The sequence below is a fragment of the Perognathus longimembris genome, chromosome 26 (assembly GCF_023159225.1).
Source record: "Perognathus longimembris pacificus isolate PPM17 chromosome 26, ASM2315922v1, whole genome shotgun sequence".
NCBI classification, from domain to species: Eukaryota; Metazoa; Chordata; class Mammalia; order Rodentia; family Heteromyidae; genus Perognathus; species Perognathus longimembris.
The window spans coordinates 2,514,740-2,521,072 of NC_063186.1; positions in this window are offsets into that span (position 1 = coordinate 2,514,740).

Consider the following 6,333-nt stretch of genomic DNA (forward strand, 5'->3'; position numbering starts at 1 on the left):
AAAAAAGAAAGCTCAGGGACAGTGCCTAGGTCCTGAGTTCCAGTCCCAGTACTGGCATACACATAGTTTAAACATTAAAAAAAAAAAAAAAGACAAGAAGTTTAGGAAGATCCACTGAAACTGAAATGTCAACAGAATCACCCTTCCAGTGGGCAAAGCGACCTCACTGAAAGGAAAAACAGACTCCAATGACCATTTTCTGGTCTAAGCAAATATTGACTCTCCAGGAGCATGTGCTAACAGCTTGGAAGTGATATTTGCACTGTGGGTTCCATTGAATTCATCCATAGAAGAATGGCAGGAACAAGCTTTCTCAGTGGCAGAGAAGAGAGTTGCAAGAATGACAGGAGTGATTCAATCAGTCAGTTTAAACTGTGGTCTTCAAAACAGATAGATAAAGCCGGTGGCAGCCTGAACTAAAAAAAAAAAGTCCATGAGATTCTTTTTTTTTTTTTATTTTGCCAGTCCTGGGCCTTGAACTCAGGGCCTGAGCACTGTTCCTGGTTTCTTTTTGCTCAAGGCTAGCAAGGCTAGCACTCTGCCGCCTGAACCACAGCGCCCCTTCTGGCCGTTTTCCATATATGTGGTGCTGGGGAATCAAACCGAGAGCTTCATGTGTAGGAGGCAAGCACTCTTGGCACTAGGCCATATTCCCAGCCCCGTCCATGAGATTCTTAACTGCAATTAACCATGGAAAAGCTGCAAGTGGAGTTATGCCTATCATCCTAGCTACCCAGGAGGCTGAGATCTGAGGACCAAAGCCAGCCTGGGCAGGAAAGTCCATGAGACTCGTATCTCCAGTAAACCAATCAGAAAAGGCCAGCAGTGGCACTAGGGCTCTAGTGGTAGAGTGCTAGCCTGGAGTACAGAGAAGCTCAGAGATAGCGCCCGGGCCTTGAGGTCGAACCCCAAGACCAGAAGGAACAAGAAAAAAAAAAGGAACTCGGAACTGGGCACTGTCCATCCTCCCTTGGATTTTTTGCTCAAAGCCGGTACTCCACCACTTGAGTCACAACTCTACTTCCAGCTTTTTACTGGATTCCCAGATTTTTCTTCTTGGGCTAGCTTGAATTGTGATCCTCAGATCTCAGCCTCTGGAGTAGCTAGGATTATAGCCATAAGCCACCACTGCCTGGCTTTGAAAAAAAAAATCTTTTGCCAGTCCTGGGTCTTGAACTCAGGACCTGGGCATTATGCCTGAGCTTTTTGCTCAAGGCTAGCACTCTACCACTTGCGCCACAGCGCCACTTCTGGCTTTTTCTGTGTATGTGGTGCTGGGGAATCGAACCCAGGGCTTCATGCATGCGAGGTGAGCACTCTACCACTAGGCTATATTTTCAGCTTAGGAGATATTTTTAATGGATATATTTTGTTTATTTTTGGTGCTGGTCCTGGGTCTTGAGCTCAGGGACTGGATGCTGTCCCTGAGCTCTTGTTTATGGTTACTTCTCTGCCATTTGAGTCATAGCTCCACTTCTGGGTTTGTTTTGTTTTGCTTTTTGTGGGGTTTCAGGTTGGTTAAGTGGAGATTAGTCTCATGGACCTGGCTGTAATGGCTGTCCTCAAATCTCATCCTCCCAAGTAGCTAGGATTGCAGGCCTTTGGTGCCTGACTGAAATGCCTACTTGGACTTTTTTTTTTTTTTTTTTTTTTTTTGGCCAGTCCTGGGCCTTGGACTCAGGGCCTGAGCACTGTCCCTGGCTTCTTCCCGCTCAAGGCTAGCACTCTGCCACGTGAGCCACAGAGCCGCTTCTGGTTGTTTTTTCTGTATATGTGGTGCTGGGGAATCGAACCTAGGGCCTCATGTATCCGAGGCAGGCACTCTTGCCACTAGGCCATATCCCCAGCCCCCTACTTGGACTTTTTGACATCTGGCCATTCTCAGGCTTTCTGTAGCCTTCCCCCCCCCGCCCCCCGCCTACCCCCCCACTGATTTCATTGTGGTGCCTGTGCTTTTTGTTGGGAAGTGGACATTTTAGAGAACATTGTAGCGCTTGTTCTTTCTTGTCTGGCTGAGGAGCAAGTGGAGCGAGTGGACTGTTGTGGTGAACTCTTTCTGCTTCCACTTTGGGGGTTTTCGCTCTGGCTTGGGCATTCGTCCAGTTTCCCGGCTGCGGTATTGAGTTTGGAAATTTCTCCTCTCTCCCTGGGCACGCTCCTTCAGGTAAACCCTAAATTGCTCAGTAACTGCCCTATTGTTCTCCAAGAAGCCTCGGGGATGAGAAATGGATCCACGGAGAACCCGGTCCCAATTCCGTAACGCTTTGGTTTTGCCACACTGCCTTCTCCTTCTCTAGTTGGCTCCTGCCAACAGGCTGACCTGTCATTTGGATCTTGCAATCGCACGCTCCTGTCCCCACCGCCCACACGGGGCGTGGGCGCGCACGGAGCCCCCGCACTGGGTGGTGTGCCTCAGAGGGCACCTCCTGGAGCACCTGCCTCTGCTGCAGCAGAACACTGCCCACGAGCCGGGGTCACAGACCTCCCGATGGCCCGTGCTTGGCAGGGCATCCGGTCAAGAATGGAACCGGGCGGGAGGGAGCGCCCATCCCTCCACTGACCCCGTTCACCTGTCCCGTATCCCCTGCAACAGGTAGGCGGCAGAGACGGGGCTGGTGGCGCGCTCTGCGTGGGAGCTCTTCTGGGATTCGGGCTCTGTGTGGCCAGTATATTGTTAAAAAAAAAAAATTAAAAGAGGGAGAGGTCTGTCCCAGATTGTACTTTCAAAACCACATATGCATAGACTTTGTTTCTTAAATAGTTCTCTACTTAATTTTATTTATTTTTTTTTTTTTTGCCTGCCCTGGGGCTTGAACTCAGGGCCTGAGCCCTGTCCCTGGCTTCTTTTTGCTTAAGGCTAGCACTCTGCCACTTGAGCCACAGCGCCACTTCTGGCTTTTTCTGTGGTGCTGGGGAATTGAACCCAGGGCTTCATGTGTGCAAGGCAAGAACTCTACCATTAGGCCATAGTCCCAGCCCCCTGCTTGATTTTAAAAATGGTTTTCTGTTTATGTGGTGCTGAGGAATCGAACCCAGGGCTTCATGCGTGCTAGTTAAGCACTCTACCATGAAACCACATTCCCAGCCCTTAAAAATGTTTTTAATTGTTACTATTATAAAGGTGAAGTACAACCAGGCACCCATAGCTCATTCCTGTAATCCTATTTACTCAGGAGGCTGAGACCTAAGGATAGCAGTTCAAAGCCAGCCTGGGCTACAAAGTCTATGAGACTTTCATCTCCAATTAAGCACCAGAAAACCCGAAGTGGAGCTGTGGCTCAAGTGGTAGCGTGCTAGCCTTGAGCAGAAAAGCTCAGGGCTCAGCCTCCAGAGTAGCAAGGATCACAGGCATGAGTGCTTGACGAGAACTTTTTTCCCTCCAACTTATCTTCTTGTTTTGTACTAGAATTTGAACTCAGGGTCACGTGCTCTTCCTTAGCTTTGTCACCAGCCTTAAGAGAACAAAGCTAAAGGACAGTGCCCAGGCCCTGAGTTCAAAGGTGGTATTTGCATGCACACACACACACACACACACACACACACACACACACACAACTAGCGCACAGGGGAGAGACTCCTGGAGAAGCCTTATTCCCCGCCCCGGCAGCCCCGCAGTCCTGCACTGGGTTCTAAGGTGCTCCGGAATTGCACAAGGATAACAACAGTGATTGAGACAGCACGCTGACACGGCTTCTCAGCCTTGCTAGCTCCTGCTGGCCCCTGTCCCCGAGAGTTCATGGCGAGTGGGAGGTTGGAGGATGGTGCTGTAACCCTAGACCTACCTGCTGTCAAGCCGTGATGTGTAACAGTGGCCGTGTGGGCAAAGGGCCTGGAAGCCCAGCCAAGCCTAGGCTGTGAAAAGCAACATCCGGGCCAACGAAGGTTACGATCACCCGATGGAGGTCACAGAACAAGGGACTGACCCATGACCGAGGCCTCCGGCAAGGGGCATCTGGGAAGCTCAGGACGAGAGGCGGTTACACTCTTCTCCGCAGGCTGAGCCTGGCGAGAGCTCCCCTTTCATGCGTGTGTGCTGGTAACAGAGAACAAAGTACTTCATTGTTGGACTTAAGGAACTAATGTTCTCTAGCTCGGCTCTCTTCCATCTTAGTTTCCAACCTGTCTGTCATGCTGGTCTAACTCAGTGTCCTCTTTCATTTGCAGGTCTGGAAGGATGCTCCACCTGAGAATGACGTTGTGATAATCATCTCTTCTGAGTGGGCGAGGCAGGCCCAGGACTCTGGTAAGACCTGGGCGGTGCTGGGTGCGGAGGGCCAGGGAAGGCAGCTGTGAACACATTGGGGCTCGCAGCTGTCCAGGGAGGGCAGGCTGGGTCTCGGCTGGGGTCAGACTTAAGGGGTTCAGATGGCGAGGAGAGGGGACCTGTGACTCAGAGTGGGCCCCCATTTGGGTGTCTAGAAAAGAGAGTTCAGTCCAGAGTTAAGAAGGGATTTCCAGCCGGGCACCGGTGGCTCCCACCTGTAATCCTTGCTACTCAGGAGGCTGAGACCTAAGGATTTCAGTTTGAACCCAGCCCATTCATGAAAAGTCCCTGAGACTCTTATCTCCAGTGACCCCCCCCCAAAAAAAAAAAAAAAAAAACAGAAGTGGAGCTGTGGGTCAAGTAGTAGAATGTGAGCCTTGAGTAAAAGGGCTCAGGGACGGTGCCCAGGCCCTGAGTTCAAGCCCCGGGATGGACACAGCATGCACAGACATTTCGTGCCTGCATGTATTGTACTTGGGTGACATTCATCTTTAATCAGCACTCAGACATGATATCATCAGGCCACACGCCCCTCGAGACAAGTACGAAGACGCTGGCATGGACCCTGGACATCTGTGGGAACCCATGTCAGCCTTGCAGCTTCTGAGCCATTAGACTGGCCAGTGCCCCAGTTGATCCCGCCTTATTGACCGCTAAAGCCCTGTGTTCCAGGAACCCCCTGGCCATGGGAAAAGAGGGGTGGTCAGTGGCCCTAGCAGATGGGGCCACCGCCTGGTTTCCTTACAGGAGATGGAGACCGAGGTCTCAGGTCTCCGGGCTCCAGGCTCCGGCCCTTTCTCATCCAGCACTGACTATGGCATCCAAGTTTCCAGAGCAAAAGGCTAGATAGAGCTCTATCACTTGAGCCACAGCACCACTTCTGGCTTTTTCTGTGTATGTTGTACTAAAAATCGATCCCAGGGCTTCATGCATGCTAGGCAAGCATTCTACCACTAGGTCGCATTCCCAGCCACCTTTCTCAGCCGTCAGATTGCCTAACATCCTTCCTAATTCTGTGTCGAAAGCACAGTGGTGGGCTGGGAGGATGGCTTAGCCTAGCATGCATGAAGCCCTGGGTTCAAGTCTCTCAGCACCACAGAAACAGAAAAAGCCAGAAGTGGCGCTGTGGCTCAAGGGGCAGAGTGCTAGCCTTGAGCAAAAAGAAGCCAGGGACAGTGCTCAGGCCCTGAGCCAAAAAAAAAAAAAAGTACAGTGGTCTCAAAACCAAGACTCATCATCAGAACTGCTGTCCCCACTGGCCAGGGCATTTGCCAGCCCCTGAGCCCTGTGACCCACATTCTCCATCCCCTAAGGGTAGAACAGGTGCAGCGGGAACAGTGGGTCAGAAGACAGTTCTGCGGTTTCTCCAGCCCACTTTGAGTCAACCATCCATCCATCTAAGAGAAATCAGATCAGGATATATATTTACCTAGATGTTCGTACGTAACCACATCCAACACCTGAGTTATGTGAAATAGTTTGTCTCTATAAAGATCATCTTTGAGCAGGTACCAGTAGCTCACACCCTTGTAATCCTAAATCACAGTTCAAGGCCAACCCAGGTAGAAAAGTCCATAAGAGACTCCACCTCCGAAAGAAGCAGAAACAGAGAGGGTCACATGTGAAGAGTACCAGCTGAGCACAATTCACAATAGCCAAAATATGGAAACAACCCAGATGCCCCTCCACGGATGAATGGATCCAAAAAATATGGTACCTATACACAATGGACTACTACATAGTGATTAGAAATGGTGAAATATTGGTATTCGCAGGGAAATGGTCAGAACTCGAACAAATAATGTTGAGCGAGACAAGCCTAGAACACAGAAAACAAAAGGGCATGATCTCCCTGATATATGACTGTTAAGGAGGGGGGAGGGGGAGACAGTAGAGACCAGGTCTGCGGAACCAAAAACTTCTTGTCAAATGGTATTTCCCACAGGACTGGGTCAGCGACCCAACAGTATGTAACTAAAACCAAACAATTACTCAACACATAAAGGTCAAAAATTGACCTCTCAGGGGAATACAATAGCTCAAAAGCTAGGTATGGACGTTCATAGAAG